General features: G+C 45.4%; 1 protein-coding gene across 6 annotated transcripts in view; it reads left to right on the forward strand.

Moving 5' to 3' along the window:
* Nucleotides 1-19,797: 19,797 nt before the first annotated feature.
* RNF216 (ring finger protein 216) overlaps nucleotides 19,798-22,973 on the forward strand; it is a 143,128-nt gene continuing 139,952 nt past the window's right edge. For all 6 annotated transcript variants that reach the window (XM_045075145.1, XM_045075146.1, XM_004775008.3 and 3 more), the window contains exon 1: nucleotides 19,798-19,962. The gene's annotated coding sequence lies outside the window, so the exon portion shown is untranslated. The remainder of the gene's footprint in view (nucleotides 19,963-22,973) is intronic.

The raw sequence follows: 22,973 nt of genomic DNA on the forward strand, positions 1-22,973 counted from the left end.
AGAAACTCTACTTAATTAATGACATTAACCAAGAAGGTTATGATGGGGTCTGAAGCAGTAACGGGAACATTCACACAGAGCTGGAAAATGGCTCAGTCTTGACTAAGGGGCAAGTGAAAGAAAGATCTGGAAATGAGATAAACGGTTCATAGGTCAGTCATTGCCTTCAAGGAAGACCGCCTAATGATTTAATGGTACTAGGAAAAGTTTAGTAACTGGGGCACCTGGGGGGCTCAGTCGGTTAAGTGTCCAACTTCTGATTTGGGCTGGGGTTGTTATCTCCGGGTCATGGGATTGAGCCCTGAGACAGGCTCTGTGCTGGGAGTGGAGCCTGCTTAAGATTTTTCTTTCTTCTTCTGCCCTCCTTCATCTCAAAAAAAAAGACATCTTCTCAAAGCAGAAAGGTAGGGAGTGATAGTGGACCATTCCAGAAATCTCTGGAGAAGGGAGTCTGTGCTGGGTCTTTCCATAGACCAGATATGGAGCACTGGAAAGGCTGGTGTGGGAGATGTGACAGCAGTGACCGAGGACAAATGAGGACTTGCGGAATGTCCCTGAGCTCGCAGCAGAGTGAGGGACCGTGAGTCGCAGTGGCCTCCACCCACTCCGCTGGGAGAACTCTCTCTGCAGCCATGGGAGGAGTTCCAGGCTTTTCTCAGAAGCTGGATGTATTCAGTTTACAGCTGTGCAAAGTCAGGCTGTGCAGCCTCGTGATTCCAGAAAGCTCCCAAAGTGCCATGCTCATGGAGACTGAGCCAGCCCTCCAGGATTGAGGAGCAGCTATGGGTTAGGGGTAGAGGTGGGGACAAGGGGGAGGGGCAGGAGGTGAGGACGGAGGAGGAAGTTCACGGGGGTGATCAGGACTTAGCCCAGCATATTAAGAATGTGGCCTGAGACAGCAGGAATCGTTGAAGACTCCGGAACAGGAGATTCCAAAATACCCACGTTCTGCCCTGGTGTGCTGGATCCAGCTCACGCCAGCTTGCAAGAAATGGCTTTTATTTTTCTTTTTAAGATTTTATTTATTTGTTAGAATGAGAAAGAGAGAGAGAGAGCGCACAAGTACGGGGAGCGATAGGCAGAGGGAGGGGGAGAATCAGGCTCCTTGCTGAGCAAGGAGCCCCGCTCAGGACTCAATCCCAGGACCCTGGGATCATGACCTAAGCCAAAGGCAGATGCTTAACCAGGTGTCCCATGGCTTTTAATTATTTATTTATTTATTTATTTGGCTTTTACATTTTTAAGAGTTTTGCAAGTCAGTCGGCAACAAGTTGGTGGTTGAGATCAGCCACGGAGGAAGGATTTACCCATGGAAATCATCAAACAATGCAAGTCACTGTGCTCTGGTACAAAGTTGGCCCCTGGGGAAAACAGGAAGTGTGAACGGGTCAAGAGAAGGTCCACAGCTGATCCTAGCTAGAGAAAGCCCCTCGGGTCATGTGCCTATCACAGCTGGAGAGAGCCCAGAACACACTTGAGCATGAAGACCAGGGGACCTACGCCCAGTGAGGGCACACACGCATGCCAGCCACACACTAGCTCACCTGATCTAACCAACCCTCCCGAAAGGGCTTAAGAGTTCAGTGTCCAAGAAGCCATTAAACACAATGAGGTGTGCCGCCTCTAGGGGAAACCCTGGAGATCCCTGAGAAAAAGGACATGCATGCTTGCTCACAGAACATCTTTTGCTTACATGACCCAGCCTCGGGCATTACCAAGCTCAGTCCATCCCTACAACTCGCGCCTCCCCTTCAGAAAATTTAAGAAATCAGCCCTCTGCTACTGCGTTGATAGGGACCCGAATCTTCTTGGGTCAGATGACTTACTTCTAACTCTGTCATTGGCATTGGGACCCTGGCTCCGCCCACCCCAGCCAATCTTGTTGGTTTCACGAGCAATCTCCAATAAGAATCCTCCAACTCTGGCCTTAGGGGTGCATACAGCTCTCCCTTAACCCTGGGGTACCATCCCTGCCAACTCACCCACACATCAACAAGGGGGGCAGGGAATGGTGCTGGAGGAGTCTTCAGTCATTCTTCCAGGAATCTGGTTCCAGAGCTCAAGCTCTCCTCCCTGGGAATGTTTTTAAAATGACCACTGCGCAGCATCCCTTCTGTGGCATTCTGCTGGTCTCCAGGTCAGCCCAGATCCAGGGACAAAGTCACACCACAAATGGCATGAACACGCAATTCATGGTGAGGGGACTGTCATTATTCTAACAACCTGTTACAGTCCTTGGTTTCCATTTCCATAGCTGAGCCCACTCTGAGAGGAACTCCCCTGGATCCAGTACACTCAGTTTGGCTCAGGACCTGGTGTTGTCCTCAACTTCTGCACCAGCTGGACCCAGAATTGAATGATGACCTTTTCCCCCAGGTAACTGGAAAAAAAAATTTAACTGGACATAAATGCTTTCTGCAGTTAAAAATTTACCTTCACAAAATGTGGTGCAGCACGCTTTCTCAAACTTACTTGCCTCCTAAGTCCTTCATGCAAATTGTGAGACCCCAAAGCCCTATCATGTTTATTGCATTAGGAACTGAAACTGAGAGTTCTTTAAATGTTGACTTATTAATTCATTTAGAAATAACAATGATGAACTCATTACAAAGTAACAAAAAATAATAGCGAACTCATTAGAGAGTAACATAAATTTTTATTGCTATGAAAAATGACTGTATTTTCCAAAACAGCCCCCTGACCCCCCCCCCCAAAAAAAACATTAGAGCTTGAAGAATGGCATTTTTTTTTTTGCATTTTTGCAAATCTCCTTCATGTCAGATTTCGGAGGAAGCTGCTGTATTTTCATATCTGCTTCTGCATTCAGTCTGTTGCAATATGTTGTTTTAGTTGAAGTGTGTGAAGAAATTAGGGACTTACACATATATATGTGATGGGAGAGGAAAGGAGTATTTTAACAGCCATGTCAAATAATTGTGTATATTCTTCTTTGGGAATCTTACTAAAACTTGACAAATGGTGGTTTCTTAAAGGTCAGTCGGCTCAGTCAGTAAAGCATGTGACTCTTCCTCCTGGGATTGTGAGTTCAAGCCCCATGCTGGGAGTAAGGTTACTTTTTTAAAAAGGGGGGGGACTAACTGTAACAAGTAATCTAAAACCATATCCACATACATAAATCTTTTGGTTTATCTCCCATTTTGCAATAGATCTCGTATATATGCATGATTTTGTCATATCAGGCTTTGCTCATTTAGAGAATATTTCTTCACTGAATTATGCAACTTTTCCAAATGTTGACACATTTCATAAAGTAGGAGAGAATCACATTCATTAATATCACCCGCCATCTCATCAAAACACCTTGTAAGTATTGGGAAACTGTCAATCTCACAGTGGCAGATATAAATATAGAATATAGAATACAAAAAAATTAGAATAAATTCTAATTTTCTCTTGAAAGCTCAAGTTTTATCACTGGCAATAAATACACGGTGATTTTCTTGCATTTGCTTTCTAGAAAATGTCTGCCAAGTACTCGAGTCTGAAGAATCATAGTTGGTTGGCCAGTCATTCTTAAAAGATGATGTTCCAAAAAAAAAGATGATGTTCCAAAAAAGAAAAAAAAAAAAGTGGCCAGCGCAGCTCGTGACTTAAATGATGATGCCAAGGCTTTTCCTCAAGACAACCACTGTGTTCTGTGCAAATTTAGCATCTCACCATTCGCAGTATGAAAAAGACCTACATACTCAAGTGTCCAGATTGAAGGAAATCTGCATCTTCACTGATTTTAATAAAGCACATTCTTAAGTGAAGCTGGATTTTTTTTTTTTTTTGTCCTTGCAAGTGTGTGGTAGTAAATAATACAGTGACCATGATTTTCGTTTGGTGCCATTGTCCTGATTCGTGCTAAGACACCCACAGTCTTACCTATCATTACCTTTCCACCAGTAGCAAGAGTGGAAAATAATGCCAGATGTTATGATGAAAGAAGTTTTGACCTCAGACAATCCCTGAAGGCGGTCTTGGGAAGCCCCAGAGTTCTTCAGACCACACTTTTTTTTTAAAGATTTTTACTTATTTATTTGACAGAGAGAGATCACAAGTAGCCAGAGAGGCAGGCAGAGAGGGGGAAGCAGGCTCCCTGCCAAGCAGAGAGCCCAATGAGGGGCTCAATTCTAGCACCCTGAGATCATGACCTGAGCCAAAGGCAGAGGCTTACTTAACCCACTAAGCCACCCAGGCTCCCCTCCAGACCACACTTTTGAGAACCACTCTACGATAGCGAGGATGACTTACACCCACATAGGAAGTAACCTCACAATTGTAATGTTGAAGGAAAAAAGCCAAGCACAGAGGAGTAGGTCAATATAATTCTGTACATACCTAGGAAATAAAGTATCCAAAAACCTAGAGAACATGGTCCATGGCATTGAATGTCAGGATGACAACTCCCCTTGCCGTGGTAGGTAGTGCCTGAAAGAGAGCAGGACGGGGGCTTCTGGAGTGCTGGTCAAGCCCTTTTTCTTGTTTTGGATACCAGGGCTGGAAACGTGTTCACTCTGTGAAAATTGATCAAGCTCATGATATATGTACTTTCCTATATGTATATCATCCTCAAATTAAGAGGTGTTTCTGGGGCGCCTGGGTTGCTCAGTGGGTTAAGCCACTGCCTTCGGCTCAGGTCATGATCTCAGGCTCCTGGGATCGAGCCCCGCCCTGGGCTCTCTGCTCAACATGGAGCCTGCTTCCTTCCCTCTCTCTGCCTGCCTCTCTGTCTACTTGTGATCCCAGCCTGTCAAATACACAAATAAAATCTTAAAAAATAATAATAAAAGGAGCTGTTTCTAACAAGATTTCCAGTAGTACCAAGTGTAAAAAACTACCCCCTGCTGAAAATCACCACCAACAACAACACAAGAAACCCTGAAAGAAGTCCCTAAATGAAAACAAAACACAACTGTCCCCGGCAGTAATCATGACCAAATATGTACAAAATAATGTGTCCATGAAGGTACCTCCGTGACAATTCTTTGACTCCTTAGGCAACGCTTCCTATGTGCCAAACGGGCAGGAGAGAAATGTCGAGAGAGAGGAAGGGATGTTCTGGACCCTATCTGGAATGTTCATGTAATGTTAGGCAAGGACATCTTCTTAACATTAGCATTAGAGCTTTAGTAAGAAAAATTTAGGACGTGGAGTACATCAGCTGCTTTTGTGCTCCCTTCCCAAAGGTCCTTCAAGAAAGAGACAAGCTGAGGCTAAAAATGACTCACACAAGAGCAGACAAGATGCAGTTCTGGGAGAAGAGGGTTTCTTGCTGGAGGCCTGCTTTCCAAAAAAAGGGCCAGAGTGCCAAGCCCAGGAGAGGAACAGAGTTGATGCACCAAACATACCCCAAGGGTAAAGCGTTAGGGACATAGGATGGCAAAAGAGAGCCTGGGGGAAGGTTGATTGTCAGGCTCTTCAAAAACTCCTCCCTTTGGGGCGCCTGGGTGGCTCAGTGGGTTAAAGCCTCTGCCTTCAGCTCAGGTCATGATCCCAGGGTCCTGGGATCGAGCCCCACGTCGGGCTCTCTGCTCAGCAGGGAGCCTGCTTCCCCCTCTCTCTGCCTGCCTCTCTGTATACTTGTGATGTCTCTCTCTCTCTGTTAAATAAAGAAATAAAAATCTTTAAAAAAAAAAAAAAAAAAAAAAAAAAAAAAACTCCTCCCTTTGTGAACCCTCTATGACAGGGGACCAGCTCACTTGCAGTGAGGGAGCCCCGAGGTTTGTGGGGGCAAGCATCTCATGCAGAAAGTCCCTGCTGAAACTCGTGGCCTCGCCCTCTAGATTGGACGCTCTTCTGCACCTCGTCTGTCGAGTTTCCCAAGTCTGCACATCCATCCCCTCCCTGGCCCCATGAAGCCCTCGGAGTCTCTCCTAGGGAATGGCCAGGAGTGACCTCAGCCCGGGGCAGCCCTGAGTACGTGACTGATCCCTCAGGATGACTGTCTTCTCTGGATCTCAGACCACTAATGACTCAAGATCTTGTCAGCCCTTTGATTATTTCAGGAAGCTGTTTTATTTCATGTGACATCCGCACTGTTCATGTTGTCGCCTGTGGAAAGCTTGCCTCAATGACTTCACTGTTACTAAGGGGATGCAGCCGTTCTCCAAGTGGGTTTTTTTAATTTATTATTTTTTTTAGAGACAGAGGGCAGGCATGCACAAGCAGGGATGGAGAGGATGGAGAGAGAGAGAGAGAATCTTAAGCAGACTCCATACTCAGCGCAGAGCCGGAGGCAGGGCTCGATATCACCATCCTGAGATCTTGACCTGAGCCGAAACCAGGAGTTGGATGTTCAACTGCCTGAGCCACCCTGGCGTCCCCTGGCGCCCCTCCGAGAGGGTTTTTATTTTATTTTTTTTTAAAGGTTTTATTTATTTATTTGACACAGAGAGAGAGAGGGATCACAAGTAGACAGAGAGGCAGGCAGAGAGAGAGGGGGAAGCAGCTCCCTGCTGAGCAGAGAGCCCGATGCGGGGCTTGATCCCAGGACCCTGAGATCTTGACCTGAGCTGAAGGCAGAGGCTTTAACCCACTGAGCCACCCAGGCACTCCGCCAAGTGGGTTTTTAAAAGGAAGTGCACACCTCCACCGGCTTCCAACCCTTCCGCAGCGCTCCTTCTGCCCCCTGGAGGAAGCTCAGATTCCTCAGCGGGGCACTCAGAGCCTTCAGGATTTGGTTCCAGCCTTTCTCATCCCTTGCCCCCATGTCCCGCCTCCTGTCCGTTCCCTGCTTCATTGGCCAGCCCCTAGCTCCTCCACTCCCTGGGTTCTTTCTCACCATCAAGACTTTGCTTCTGAACATCTTTCACAATCTTTCAGCCTCTCCCCTCCTCCAACAGCCCAAACTTTCCCCCAACAAATGGTTGCCCATCCTTCCAGAATCTGCCTCGCTCGCTAGAGATGGAGACTTCCTCTTTACCCCTCTGCCAGGAATGACTGAGCATCCCCTTCTCTGTGTCTGTACAGTTCACTGCTACATTACTTATTTTTTAAATTTTTTAAAATTTATTTGACAGACAGAGATCACAAGTAGGCAGAGAGGCAGGCTGAGAGAGAGGAAGGAAAGCAGGCTCGCTGCTGAGCAGAGAGCCCAATGTGGGGCTCGATCCCAGGACCCTGGGATCATGACCTGAGCCGAAAGCAGAGGCTTTAACCCACTGAGCCACCCAGGCGCCCCTACATTACATATCAATGCAATTTTTTTTAGCACATGCATCACCTTATTAACTGAGTTTTTCCCATGGGAGTACTTCCCATCGTTTCTTTACTTGGTTAGTACTGCTGGTTACCTCTATCGGTGTGCTGGGGCTACCATCACAAGTACACAGACTGGGCAACTTGGACAACAGAAATGTATTTTCTCACAGTTATGGGAAGGCCAAGATCAAGGTGTTGCCAGATATGGTATCTTCTGAGGCCTCTGTCCTTGGCATGAGACGGCCACCTTCCCTCTGCACCTTCTCTTCACGTGGTCTTCCCTCTGTATGTCTGTGTCCTGATCTCTTCAGCCATTGTGGAGTATGGCCCACCCTAATGACCTCATTTTCACTTAACTACCTCTCTAAAGACCCTATCTCCAAACACAGTCACGTTCTGAGGTCCTAGAAGTTAGGACACCAACGTATGAATATTTGGGGAGCACAGCTCCGCCCATAACATCACCCTACTAAGAACCTGACACTAAGCTTATTATCAGAGAGGATGGATGTGTTCTTACCTTCTGAAGTCTAACCCAGAACATCTGTCGCCTGCATTGAATTCAAGCCACAGCAGGAAGGAAATCGCTTCAGCGCCTCCCAGGGGCCTCCTTGTCTCTCAAGATGAATGGGGCGGTGGTGATGGCCCTGGAGAGTTTCCAGTGGGCAGGCAGAGCACTGGGAACCACAGGTCTACAATCAAAATAGGCAGTTTGGTGTCCTGGGGGGCAAGCCCCTCACGTGGGCATCGTCCTAGCAAGGTACTTTGACTGCCAGCAAGAAGGCTTTTGTCTTTCAGAGTTTTGTACTCAATTCCTCTTCTGCGATGGCCAATGAGCAAGAAAAGTCACAGGATCACCGTCAGGATGCCAATCCGCATGGCCTTTCTTTGACAAGTCGGGCCCTCTCTCTGGCGGTACGTTATAAGGGTTGCTTCTCTGCTTCTCAATCCTTCCCCCCACCCCCAATCTTGAGTCCCATGACAGTCACGGCTTTGGATTTCCAGTGGCCGGTCTGTGATGGCTGGATCTCAAGGCAATACTGAGGCTCACATCCCCTGGTGACGTCAGCTGATTCGGGGGGCTTGAGAGTGGCCTGGCATCCTTCCAAGGTGGTCACTGAAAGATAGTGGCATCGTCTGGCCGGGAGGCGGCATGTGTAGGACCACACCTCACACACTGGGGTCACTTTGATGGATCCAGGAACACGCTCTGCTCGATTTTTGCTTTTTGGAGCTCAACCAGCAAGACCCGATCACATCTTATTCAGGCATCTCTTTGAGACCTTGAGGGGTTTATGGCTTCTCTAGGGATGCTATTTTTATCAAATGTATTCAACAAATATTTATTGAGTGGCTTTGATGTGCTGGGCGCTGGGCACTGGGCACCGGAGAAGAGTGGGGAGAAGAGGAGAAAGAAAGAAAAAGAACCCAGCCCAGCACCTGTCCTCATTCAGTGTGCTGCACTGGAGGAGAGAGCATTACTCAAACAATAACTAATCACTAATCCATACATAATAACAAATGGTAAATGAGCCAGAAAGGGATGTTTCAAAGGGAAAACTGATCTGTCAGAGGTTTCCATGACAAAAATAACATTTGATCAAATAACTGCATGATGAACAGGCAAGGTGTAGGCACTCAGTATACATCTGTAGAGCTGGAATCTTCCCCCAGAAGCTTCATTTGAAAACGTGGATGTGAAAAGAGATAGAAAACAAAGCAAGAGCGGTGCGGCGGAGGTGGGCATTGCAGTGGAAATCACCTGGAAATCGGCAAACCTTCAGGGTTTCAGATCAGAATCGGACATTAACAGTCTGTGTGACCTTGGGCATGTCACTCGCCCTCTGTTTTCCCCCATTTATAATGCTTAGAGATTAGACTGGCTTCTGGTTTTCCAAAGCAGATGCACATACCATCGGTGCTGGGCAAAATCATTTTAACAGATACATGTGTGCATGTTAATAGAATGTAAGCAATAAAACCAAACAAAACAAAACCCATGATTTCAAAAAACGTTATTGCTCATGGGGTGTCTGGGCGGCTCAGTGGGCTAAAAAACATTATTGTTCAGGAGAAGGGTAAAATAAATAAGTAAATAGTGCTAAGACTTCCACTTCCCAAGCTGGTGAGTCATCTTCCCACAGCAAACAACTGGAAAACTGAAAAAAAAAAAAAAAAAAAATATATATATATATATATATATATATATATATATATGAAACAGAAGTTTCTAGACATTGGGCAGCATACAAGACAGGACAGGATGCCGAACAGTAGGATAACAAATGAGCTGAGCCCTATAACCACCCCAGCTTCTGCCTGGAAGCAATTTCCGGACCCAAGAGGCATGAGGAAGGCAAATCTAATCAGAACCCAGGAGCCTCACTGAGTGGAGGAGATATAGATCAGAACTCAGAGAGACTCAGGCAGCTAGAAATCATAAGGCATGATTTCAGAAAGGGCTAATCATGGAGTTCATATTATATGTGGAAGTAAGAGCACAAAAGGTAGAGGAAGAGATGGTAGTATATTCTTGTAAGGGTCTCAGATTAAATGTAAAATGGTGCAACGTTTGAAGAGGGTTGTGAAAAGGTCAGCATGCGTGTTATGAACCTTAGTGAAATCATTAAAATAGTAATAAAAGGAAGAATAGCGAAGAAACCAACAGTAGGGAGAAAATGAAAAACTCGACATTGCTCAATTAAATCCAAGCGAGGGCAGGAAAAAAAGAATTGGAGGGTCAAATAGAGAACAAACACAAGACAATCTGGATAGATTTAGACCCAATCACATCAAGAATTATATTAAATTTGGGGGCGCCTGGGTGGCTCAGTTGGTTAAGCCACTCCCTTTGGCTCAGGTCATGATCCCAGGGTCCTGGGATCGAGTCCCACATCGGGCTCCTTGCTCAGTGGAGAGCCTGCTTCTCTCTCTGCCTCTGCCTGCCTCTCTCTGCCTGCTTGTGCGCTCTCTCTCTCTCTGACAAATATATAAATAATAAAATCTTTTAAAAAAAAGAATTATATTAAATTAAAATGGTTTGAGCACTTCAATTAAGTGACAGAGATTGTGAGATTGGATAAAAATGGAAGAGCCAGCTATAGGCTGTCAACAAGCCTACAGTTACAGGTGGAAGTTTCAAGACTCAACTCTCACCAGGTTCGAGAACAAGGGGATGGAAAATCAGTAAGGATGTAAATTCTAACATGGACCTAGTTGGCATGCACAGAAGTTTCCCTGAAGAACAGCGGGATACACATTTTTTCCACGTGTCCATGGAAAATGCACCAAAATTTCCCCAGCCATATGACGAGTCTTAATGAATTTTTAAAAGTTGGACAGCATACAGAGTATGCTTTTTAGCCACAAAGAAATAAAATTAGAAATCAAAGAGAGGGGTGCCTGGGTGGTTCAGTCGGTTAAGCGTCTGACGCTTGATCTCAGCCCAGGACTTGAACTTGGGGTCCTGAGTTCAAGCCCTGGACTGGGCTCCACACTAGGCATAGAGCCTGCTTAAAGAAAAAAAAATTAATTAGAGAAAGATATCTAGAAAACACCCCAACTAAAAGAAAAATTTTAAACACAATTCTGAATAACCCATGAGTCAACAAAGAAATCTCAAGTGAAATAAGAAAATGTTTAAATTGAATGGAAATTTTAAAAAAATACATCAAAACTAAAAACTCCTTTTTTGACAGTAGGTTCCTTGGGGCTCAAACTCATGACCCCGAGTTCAAGACCTGAGGTGAGATCTAGAATCTGACGCTTAACCAGTTGAGCCACCCAAGAGCCCCCAAACTGAAAACTTCTGTTCTTTTTTTAAAATTATTTTATTTTATTTATTTATTTGGGAGAGGCATAAGTGGAGGGAAGGGCCTAGGGAGAGGGACAAACAGACACCCTGCTGAGCAGGGTGCCCAATGCAACATGGGGCTGGATCCCAGGACCCCAAGATCATGACCTGAGCTGAGGGCAGAAGCTTAAAGGACTGAGCCCCCCAGGCCTCCCTAAAAACTTCTTCTCTTCATAAGACACTACTAAAAAATGAAAAAATGTTTCTGCCCCACCCCTGCTGGTGCGTCCTGCTGTGGTTCCAGATGCCTCCCCCCCACCATCTCTGCAGCTGTGGTGGTCTCAGGGAGTCAGTGCAAGAAAGTCAAGTTGAGCAATAACACGTAGAACGGAGGGGGATGCAGAGAGCAGTGAATGTCCCCTATCAGGCTCACCCTATCAGCAGGAACGGAGGAGTTTGGGTGGTGGGGACCAGAGGTTGTTTCCATGTTTACACAGTCTGGCCAATGGGAACTGTCCTTCCATCAACTGGATGCCTGAAGAATTGTTTCTTTTCCAAATGTTCTTCTAGAAATTTTGCCTTTCTCATTTGGGCCCCATCTGCAGTTGATTTTTGTATGTGTGTATGAGGGAGGGATCTGTATTGTTTTGTTTTGTTTTTTTTCCCTCCATGGGGATAATCAGTTTGTCTCAAGAGCATCCTTTTTTTTCTCCCCAGCTATCCTGTGTCAGGTCTCCACTTATGCATGGATTTGTTTCTGGGCTCTCTGATCTATTCCACTGGTCTCTTCCTCTGTCATTGCCACACTGTCCTACTCACTGTGTATTAATAAGTCTTGAAATCCAGGGAAGTAAGTCCTCTTACCATATTCTTCATCAGAAGTGTCTTGACCTTCTTTTTTTTTTGCTCTTTGCATTATTGTATAAATTTTGTAATTGGTTTAACCAATTCCTCCAAAATCCCACAGGGATTTAGTTTGGGATTACACTGTTATCTAAAGGCCAATTTGAGGGGAAACTGATCTTTGGAATATTGGGTAATCCTTTTCTTGAACATAGTATGTTCCATTTATTATTACCACTAATGATGCTTATAAATACTGTTTATCTGAGGTTTTGGTGCCTGCTTTACGCTCAGGCACATAATTAGTTTTCATATGTATATATTTGAGAAGAATACCTCTTCCTCCGCTACGTGCACTATTCTCAAGCCTGTTAATTATGTTGTAAGAAAGAAAATGAAAAGTCAAGAGAGTGAGAGAAAATATACACAATACTAAGGACTCATATCCAAAATATAAAAAGAACTCTCACAACTCAATTATAAGAAGACAAACAACTCAATTTAAATAATGGGCCAAGGGGCACCTGGCTGGATCAGTCGGTAGAACATGGAACTCTTGATCCCAGGGTTGTGGGTTCAAGTCTCAGTTGAGTATAGAGATTGCTTAAAAATAAAATCTTTTTATTTTTTTAAAGTATTCTTTTTAAATATTTTATTTATTTATTTGACAGAGAGAGATCACAAGTAGGCAGAGAGGCAGGCAGAGAGAGAGAGAGAGAGAGGGAAGCAGGCTCCCTGCTGAGCAGAGAGCCCGATGCGGGCCTCGATCCCAGGACCCTGAGATCATGACCTGAGCCAAAGGCAGCGGCTTAACCCACTGAGCCACCCAGGCGCACAAAAATAAAATTGTTTTAGGGGGGACCTTGGTGGCTCAGTCAGTTGAGCAGCCAACTCTTGATTTTGATTCAGGTCATGATCTCAGGGTTGTGGGATTAAGCCCCACGTGGGGTCTGCTTGAGATTCTCTCTCCCTCTGCCCCTGCTCTCTCTCTCCCTCCCTCCCTCCCTTTCCTCTCTCTAAAATAAACAAATCTTTAAAAAAAAATAAAATATTTCTAAAAAATAATGCTTTCCTCCCCAAAAAGCCCAAAAACTTCACAAGAGAAGGTGTAAAAAGTCCAGCAAGCGCAAGAAAAGATGCACCACACAATTAGCCATCGGGGAAATGCAAACTAAAACCACACCAGTACAGCACCATACATCCATCACAATGGCTGGAATTAAAGACTGCTGATGAGGAGAAGGAGGACCTGGGACTCTCCTTCCTTGCCAGTGGAAAAGCAAAATGGCACAACCACTTCGGAAAACAGTTGGACACTTAATACATGACTCAGCAATTCCACACCCAGAGAGATGAAAACACATATCTGCCTAAAATCATATACATTAGTGTTCCTAAGAGCTTCATTCAAAATAGCCCCAAACTGGAAACAATTCAGTGCCCATGCACAGGTGAGTGGATAAACAAAGTGTGCTATATCCATGCAACGGAACTCTACCTGGCAACAAAAAGAATAAACCACTGGCACACATTAACAACGCAGAGAAACCTAAAAAGCACGTGCTGACATAGCCTTGTCCGATGAAACCTGCAAAACATTGCTGGAAGACATAACCAAATGAAAATACATCCCAGGTACATGGACTTGAACCACTGATATTGTGAAGATGTCAATATTACCTATAGAAATTTATAGGTTCAATGCAATCTCCATCAAAATCCTAGGAAAATTTTTTAAGCAAACAGAAAAACCCATCCTAAAATTTATATAGAATCCTGATTGGACCTAAGCAGCTGAAGCAATTTTGAGAAAGAAAAACAAAGCCCAGAGGAGTCACACTTCCTAATTTCTTTTTTTTTTTAAGTTTTTATTTATTTAATTTGAGAGAGGGAGAGAGGAGGGGAAGAGGGAGAAAGAATCTGAAGCAGACTCCACACTGAGCCAGAGACCCATGTGGGGCTTGATCCCACAATCACCAAGATCATGACCTGAGCTGAAACCAAGAGTTGGATGCTTAACCAAGTAAGTCACCCACACTTCCTAATTTCAAAATTCACTACAAAGCTGCAGTACTCATAACTGTGTGGTCCTGGCATAAAGACAGACATACAGACCAATGGAATAAAGAGTCCAGAAATAAATTCTCAAATATATGGTCAAATGATTTTTAAAAAAGATGTCAAACCCATTCAATGGGGGAAATGAGTGTTTTCAACAAATCGTGCTGGGGAAAGTGCATATCCACATGGAAATTTTTAAAAAATGAATTACTTAATTCCATATATGAGAATGAACTAAAAATGGATCAACCTAAATGAAAGACCCAAAATTATAAAATAGGAGAAGACATAGAGCAAAAGCTTCATGACATTGGATTTGGCAGTCATTTTTTTTGGCTGTGACACCAAAGGTACAGGCAACAAAAGAAAAAAGAGACAAATAGGACTTCATGAAAATTTAAAAATTGTGTGCATCAAAGACATTATCAACAGGGTTAAAAAAAAAGGCAACCCAGGATGGGAGAAAATATTTGGAAACCATACATCTGAAAAAGGATTAATATTCAGAATATATAGAGAACTTCTGAAACTCAACAACCAAGAAACAAACAAATCCACACAAGAATGGCCAAAAGATTGAATGGACATCTCTCCAAAGAAAATATACAAATGGCCAGTAAGCCCATGAAAATATGCTAAAGATCATTAACCATTAGAGAAATGTAAATCAGAACTACAAAAAGATATCATCTCACACTCACTAAGATGGCTACTATTAAAAACCAGAAAATAATGAGTACAGTCAAGAGTGTCGAGAAATTGGGACCCGTGTACCTAGTCCGGGGCAATGTCAATGGTGGAAAATGTGATGTTTCCTCAAAAATTAAAAATAGAATTACTGGGGCACCTGGGTGGCTCAGTGGGTTAAAGCCTCTGCCTTCAGCTCAGGTCATGATTCCAGGGTCCTGGGATCGAGGCCCACATCGGGCTCTCTGCTCAGCGGGGAGCCTGCTCCCTCCTCTGTCTCTGCCTGTCTCTCTGCCTACTTGTGATCTCTGTCTGTCAAATAAATGAATAAATAAATCTTTTTTAAAAAATAGAATTACCGTATGACGCAGCAATTCCACTCTGGAAATATGCTCAGAAGAATTGCAAGCGGGGTCTTAAAAGAGATCACTGAACACCCATGTTCACAATAATTGTTAAGACATGAAAGCAACCCAAGTGTCCATTGACAGATGAATGGCTAAAACAAAATGTGTCATGCACACAATGGAATATGATTCAGTCTTAAAAAGGAAGGACATTCTGAACCTTGAGAACGTTATACTGAAGGACATAAGCCCGTCACAAATACTGCATGATTCCACTGATTATGAGGTTCTTAGAGCAATCACAATCACAGTGACAGACAGTGGAACAGTGGTTGCCAGGGGGAGGTGGGGGTCTCATTCAACGGGTACAGAATTTCAGTTTTGCAAAATGAAAAATCTTATGGAGACGGATGGTGATGGCGGTTGGTACAATGTACATTATGAATGTGTTTTATACCACCGAGGTGTTTGTTTAAAAATGGTTAAGATTTAATATTTGGTTATGTGCGTTTTGCCACAATGAAAATAATGAAGAAAATAAACATGCGTTGAGCAAAAGAAACCAGACACGAAGGTACCTGCTTTATGATCTCATTTATCTGAAACTACAGAGAAAGCAATTCTAATCTAAAGTGACAGAAAGCAGATGAGTGGTTGCCTAGCACCAGTGTTAGAGATGGTGGAAAGAGCACCACAGGTCGAGGAAGAAATACCAGAGAATATTTTGGGGTGATGGGAATGATCTCTATCTTGATGGTGGTGGCGGTTGCATGCGTGGGCATATAAATCTGTCAAAACTCAGAAATGTACACTTAAACCGGGCACCTTGTACTGCATATAAATCATTCTGCAATAACACTGATTTAAAAAAAAAAAAAAGCAATGTGATCGAATAGCAGGAAATTACTGCTTCTGAAAGCAGACAGAGTTTGGGAATAATTTCCTCCATGGCCAGACTAGCACAGCTTCATCTAGATAAAAGTGATGGCAGTACTTATAGCTCTTGGGAACAAAGTGAAGATGATTTACAAATTGTGGTAATGGCAGTCCTCTGTGATTATAAATGATTTTACAAGTGGCCACTAATTGTAACCAGAAAACTTAATAGAGGCAGCGGTCTTGCGATGACTCACAGAGGTGTGAGTTGTACTCCCAGCTTTCTGGAATGCTTGTAGCGCTCGTAGGGGTCATCCCTTCCACCATGACTGCGTGGAAATATAACCAGCACACGCGATACGAATTTCCACAGATGAAATTGAATTCACATGCTTCTACCCAAGAAAACAGGAAAGTATTGCTTCTGGACAACAGTTCTGTCCGCAAGCAGGTATCTTCTGCCCTTTCTGATTGCTGGTGCTGATTAACATTAAGAGAAGAAAAAGAGGGGTGCCTGGGTGGCTCAGTGGGTTAAAGCCTCTGCCTTTGGCTCGGGTCATGATCCTAGAGTCCTGGGATCGAGCCCCGCATCAGGCTCTCTGCTCCACGGGGAGCCTGCTTCCTCCTGTCTCTCTCTCTCTGCCTGCCTCTCTGCCTACCTGTGATCTCTGTCTGTTAAATAAATAAATAAAATCTTTTAAAAAAAAAAAAGAAAAAGAGTGACCCCTCTTATTGACATCGGATATCATTTCTCTTAAACTAAAAACATGGAGCAAAACTCCCTTTACTTCCGACTGATCACAAACTAGTCCATCAAACTATTCCATCTTTCTCTCTCTCTCTCTTTTTAAATTGAATTAATTTTTTCACTTTCTGTTTGTTTCTTAAGCACGCTTTACATCCAATGTGGGCTCGAACTAACGCCCCTAAGATTGAGTCATTTGCCTTACTGACTAAGCCAGCTGGGTGCTTTTTTAAAGTTTTTATTTTAATTCCAATTAGGTTTTTTTTAAAGGTTTTGTTTATTTACTTGTCAGAGAGAGCGCGCACGCACAAGCATGGGGTGGGACAAGCAGAGGAAGAAGCAGCCTCCCCACTGAGCTGGGAACCCTATGTAGGACTCGATCCCAGGACCCTGGGATCATGACGTTAGCCAAAGGCAGACGCTTAACCCACTGAGCCACCAGGTGTCCCTCATTCCAGTTCGTTAACATACAGTGTTCTATTAGTTTCAGATTCCCATCCTTGTCTTGAGGAAGCAGATTTTCAGGTCTATGCTTCACACCTTGATTTTAATTTTTGCAGTTTATTTGTTGGTTCACTCTAATTTTGACTTTTTAAGAATTCAACAACATTGTTGTATTTCATGGACTCCATTTTTATGGTCATTTTCCGCTTAATCAAAGTGAGACTTGTTTTCTATTTATGGAGCGAAATAAGGCTTCCTTTTTAAAATATATTTTGACAAAAGTGAATCCACCTAAAGAACAAAATAATACTTATGGGTCATGGATGGCAAATGTTGCAGTGTTGCTGTACTGCTCATATGTTTGAGGTCTGTTGAAGACTGTTCCCTGTCCTTATCTGCTGTCTTGTGGTTCAATGAGAGGACAGGTGTGAACTCATCAGTGGCATCCTGATAAGAGGGACCAGTGCCAGGGACACCTGGGTGGCTCAGTCGTTTAAGCTTCTGCCTTTGGCTCACGTCATGATGCCAGAGTCCTGGGATCCAGTCCTGCATGGGGCTCCCTGCTCAGTGGGGAGTCTGCTTCTCCCTCTGCCTATTGCTCCCCCAGCTTGTGAGCTTACATGCGCTCTCTCTCTCTCTCTCTCTACCTAACAAATTTTTTTAAAAAAAATTTTTTTAAAAGATGGAGCAGGGTCTACATATCACTAACAATGACCACAATTAACTAAATCTTCAGAAGCCTGTGCCATCAGACCTTACCACCCTCTTCCTTGTGCAACCGGTCTTTCCTTCTCATTCATTGAAGATTTTAGGACTTGTCTCATTCTGTGCCCTACCCCTGTTTCTGACATATTTCTTGATGATTTAATATCCTTTTAAATGATCTAGCTACATCCATGCCTTTGTTTCTTGGTTCCTCCCCTTGGAAGATCTACACCTCCTCCCCACATCAGCCATGCTCATAGTTGTCCATGGGCTTTATCATTACTGACAAGTGCATCATCTCCAAAATCTCAGTGCCAAGCATACCCCTCTTTGGCCCCCTCCTACCTCTCCAGCTCCTTCTTCCCCCTGCACATAAGCAGGTTGCTGGAGAAAGATCCACATCCTTGCTGCCTGGCCCCATTTCAAATTTCGGATCACAGAACTCCACTACTGCATTGGGCTGGTCATTTCACCCTTTGCTCTTTTCTTCACCAAACTCTCAGATCTTCTCCCTGACCTCACTATCAGCTAACCTCCCTCCTTCTCCTTTCCCGAAGGTTCAGTCCCATCGTATGGCTTCTCTGAGCAGCATTTGGAAATGCCAATCATTTCCTTCTTATCGAAATACTTTCTCTCTTTGGCCTCTGAGATACCACACTCTCCTGGTTTTCCTCCGCAGCATCCTTCTCTAGATTCCAGATGTTGACATGACCCTGAAATCCATCCTCAGCTTTCCTCTCGTCCCTACCTACACTCATTACGTTTTACACATTTTCTCTATCTCAGTGATTCCCAATTTAAATCCCTAGTCTTGCGTTACCATCTGTTTTTCTGAAGCTGCAGACATATACCCAACTGCCTACTGATGTCTCTACTTGAAGATCCAGTTGGCAATTTCACGTGCCCAAAACATGTTCCTTTCTCCCTACTCCAACTAAAATCAATCCCTCCCAATCCCCCCTCCCATATTTGTGACCGAAACCACCATTCACCCAGTTGCACACGCCAAAAACCTTGTATTTACCCTTGACTCCTTTCTCTCTCACCTCACATCCAATCCATCTGCAAATCTCTCTGTTCCCCCTGAAAAAAAAAAAATCCCTAATTTGATCATTTGTCCCCACTTCCTTCCTGACCATACTAGTTAAAGTCACCATCCAGTATTACCTGGACTCCTGCAGTCTCTTCCTAACTAGCATTCCTGCTTCTACTCTGAGCTCTCTAGGACCAGAGTCCTCTTTGTAAAAATCAACCCACGCCCCCACTCTCAATTCTCTAGTAGTTTCCCATCGCAGAATAAAGTACAGATTCCGTATTAAGACCTTCTCTGACCTGGCCCCCCATCACCTGGCCCACCCCCATTCCCTACCACTCTTTGTCTCACTCCCTGCATTGCAGGCACCCACACAGTTTCTCTAACACACCAGGCATAGCCCCTCTGCTTGAAGTGTGTTTCCTCCCAGCGGTCGCCATAGCTCACCTCCTTATGTCATTCCATTTTCTGCTCAAATGTCCCCTCTTCAGAAGACTCCCTGACCACACTTGTACCTCCGTCACTCTCTACCCCTCCCTCTGCTTTATTTTTCCTGTGGGTCCCCCCGACCCACAACACTTCCTGCTTAGGCTAATATTTAGTTCGTTTGTTAGTGAGTTCGCTAGTTGGTTATATACTTACCCACTAAAACATCGCTCTGGGAGGACAGGGACCTCCATACCGTTGTATCCCCAGTTCCTAAAACAGTGCCTGGCACACAGGAAGCTCTCCAAAAATATGCGTTGAATGAATGATTTGCCAAAGGCAAGGGGTGCAAATAAGTGTATATCCAGTAGATTTCCATGGGCACCTGCTCCCTCCCAACAGCCCCCCCAACACACCCTCCTTTTCAGCTCTAGGGAGAGGGGGAACACTTCCTGGGGTTGGGGGAGGGGCGCCTCAGTTTCCTTCGTCCTCCCACCTCGTGGGGGAGTCAAGACTCAGTGGGCGGTGAGCGGACAGAGGTCCCTCTCTATGGTCCTACTCCCCAGGCCCCTCCTCCCTAGCACCCGGCGTGCCTCTATGGTTCTTCCTGTCATTAGTCGGGAGGGGGCGCTGTGCGCAGGCGCGGGGTGAAGCCGCGGCGGGGCCGGAAGGAGTGCAGCGGCGGCCTCCGCGGCGGCGGCGGCGACGAAGCTGTCGGCGGCCGCTCCTGGTGACTAAAAGCCGTGGCGACAGAGGCCGCCGAGCCCGCTTGGCGAGCCGGCGAGCTGAGTGGCGAGTAAGTGTCGGCTGCGGGGCGCACCCGGCTCCTCGGCAGGCCGCGTGAGGCGAGTGGCGTCTCAGCCCGGCGCCTCCATTAAGCCCCGGGGTGGGGGCGGGGGCGGGGGCCACGGCCGTGAGGGGCGGCGGGGCCGCAGAGTCGGGGGCGCGGGCCTGGCCCGGCGGCCGCCCGAACGCGAGCGGGCCCGGGGCCGCGCGGGGCGCCGCTGAGCGCAGGGCGGCTCGAGCAGCGGGGCCGGCGGCCAGGCGGGAGCCACAAAGGCGCAGGCGGCCGGCGGACCCTCCCCCGCGCCCGCCACTTCGGGAAGTTTCGCGGGCCGGTCCCTCGGCCTGCTGCGCGAGGGCGAAAGCGCCGAAAGACCGAGTTTCCCCGGCGGCACCTCGCGGGAGGCGGCGTCGGTGGAGCCGAGCGCGGCCTGGAGCGCGCGGGCAGCGATGCCCTGTGACTCTGAACTCCGGCGCCCCCGGCCCAGGGGCGCCGGGCCTCCGTCCCCAGTCCTCCCGACTCGGTTCTGGAGGGCTGTCTTCTCGAGGAAGCCGGCGACTCCCACCCAGCCCTCGTGAGGACATCCAAGTGCGTCAAAACCCCGTGCAGCGCGGGGAACGCGAGCCCGACAAAATGTGCCTGGAGCGCCGCGCAGTGAACGAGACCGGCGTTCCCGCGTGGGATGTGGCTGGAGACTGCGTGGAACGATTGTCTCAAAACTTTGGGCCACTTCAGTCCTGTGGGAGACCCCTCCCCTCCCCCAGGGTGCCTGCGGGGGTCCCATGTAAACCAGCCAGGGGCCCTGTAAATAACCCGAATATCGCACACGTGACAAGTGCCTGGGTCGAGCTGGTCCTAAGCACTTTGCTAATGCAAAGAGAAGATTTATTTACCCTGCTGGGAGCTGGGAGAGATCAGGGAAGATTTTAGGACCGACCTCAATTTTAGCACGCTTGCGTGAAGAACGACTGCCGAGGAACAGCCGTGCTTTGTTTGTGTTTATTGTATGGGTGATTTATTGGGGCTGGGCATAGGGAATGGTGTGACTCTGAGGAGAACCTGGGGCCAGATTTGGGATCTCCCCCTCCCCCCCGTAATCCTAAATAGAGGTTAGCGGGCAGCAAGTGAAAAAGAAGCCTTCCAGCCCGTGTGGAGGAAGTCCAATAAAGGAAGTTGAAAGTTGAAATGGGAGTCAAGGAGACAAAGTTTATGAAATAGGGTAGACGAGAGCACCTTTGCTTGCTAACTCTGATGACTTCTATTTATTTATTTATTTTATTTATTTTTAGATTTTATTTATTTGACAGAGATCACAAATAGGCAGAGAGGCAGGCAGAGGAGGAGGGAGAAGCAGGCCCCCCGCTGAGCAGGGGGGGGGGGCCCAACTCAGGCGATCCCAGGACCGCCACCCAACGCTCCTGATGGCTTCTGTTTAATCAGTGTTCGTTATATTCCAGGCTGTTAGGTTCTTTTCAGACCTTATAACTAGTTGTCATAGCTGGCGATGTTATTTTCATTGTCAGAAGGACAGAACATGATGCCAGTTACTGTGTACTAGACACTGTTCTAAGCGTTTTAAATATATTAACTCCTTTAATCTTCAGTGATGGGGGTTCTGTTCTTAACAAGGAAGGAAACGAGGTACTGAAAAATAACTTACACAGTCACAAAGCTTGTAAGGGTCAGAGCTGGAACTTGAACTCAGTTGGGTTCCATAGTTTATGCTCCTAATTATTTTGCTATACCTATGAATGATACTTATTCGAAAAGTTCTGGAGTATTTACTTGGGGCCAGGCAATGTGCTCTGTCCTGTGGCTATGGGAGTCAGTAAGATGTAGGGTCCTACATCTTTAGAACTTGCTTTAGCAGAGGAGCTAGCTATCTAATACAGCTTCCTAAGTAATTGTAGATTATTGTGCCAAGAACCCTGAAGGATTGTGATATGTTGTGTGAATGAACAGTGGGGGATGGTCAGGAAAGGTCCTCCTTCTGAGGAGGTGATACTTAAGATGAGAAACTCAAGGATGAATGGAGTTTATTTGGTCAGAGACAGTGAAAAATAATCAGCCAGCTAGAGGGAAGAGGAAGGAGCATGGCCTGTTCAAGGGACTGAGCCATGGTCCCTGCAGAATTGTGAATAGGGGAGGGGTGCAAACTGAGGCTAGCTGTGTCAGCAAGGGTCCTAAGGCCATGGGATTTTGGTCCTACCATGATGAGATTTTATGATTCAAAAACCAACAAACCAACCTCCATGCTACATGAAGATAAGTCAGACACTATTGAGATAGAAGGGGTCTCGTATCATGAGTTCACAGAGGATTCACCTGTAAAAAGATTGTTGAAAACGATTTTTTTTTCCTTTTGTGGATGAGACTGTGCTTGCTTATTCCAGTTTCTGAATCAATTTTTACTCTACATTTGAGGAAAATCTTAGGTTATATATGTTAAACATTTTAGCCAACCCAGTGAAGATTTTAATTTTTGGTTTTAAACCTTTCTTATTGTAGAAAGACACTGATACGAGGATTTTTAGAGCTCTTTTGAACTCTGCTAAAACTGCAGACTAATTGTCTACATAATTCTGTCTTTGGTTATGAATGCCATTTTATCTTAATTCTTTCACTTTGTCTATATATTAAAATATACACCCATTGTGTTTTTTTTTATTCTGAACTCCTCACTTGCCTTGTTCCTTCTTAATAGGATTGCCATCCTTCAGTCACCCAACATCTAGGTGTCCTCAACATCTGAGTCAACTTTGACTCCTTTATTTTCTTCTTGCCTCATGGCTCTTTACATACAAAAATCCCATTGAATCTAACCGTAGTTGGTATCTTACATCTTTTTCTTTTCCCTGCTTATTGTTATCTCTAGTTCATACTTCACTGCCTCTTGTTTCCTGGGTTTCCTGCTACTAGATGTTTTTTATAGTCTTACACATTGCAGTTAGGTTGATTTTCCTAAAGTACAAGTCTCTGTATTACTTCTTACTGGTTAGAAAATAAAATTTGACCTGTACTTC

The sequence above is a fragment of the Mustela putorius genome, unplaced genomic scaffold, assembly GCF_011764305.1.
Source record: "Mustela putorius furo isolate JIRA1106 unplaced genomic scaffold, ASM1176430v1.1 tig00000139_pilon_pilon_pilon, whole genome shotgun sequence".
Lineage (NCBI taxonomy): Eukaryota > Metazoa > Chordata > Mammalia > Carnivora > Mustelidae > Mustela > Mustela putorius.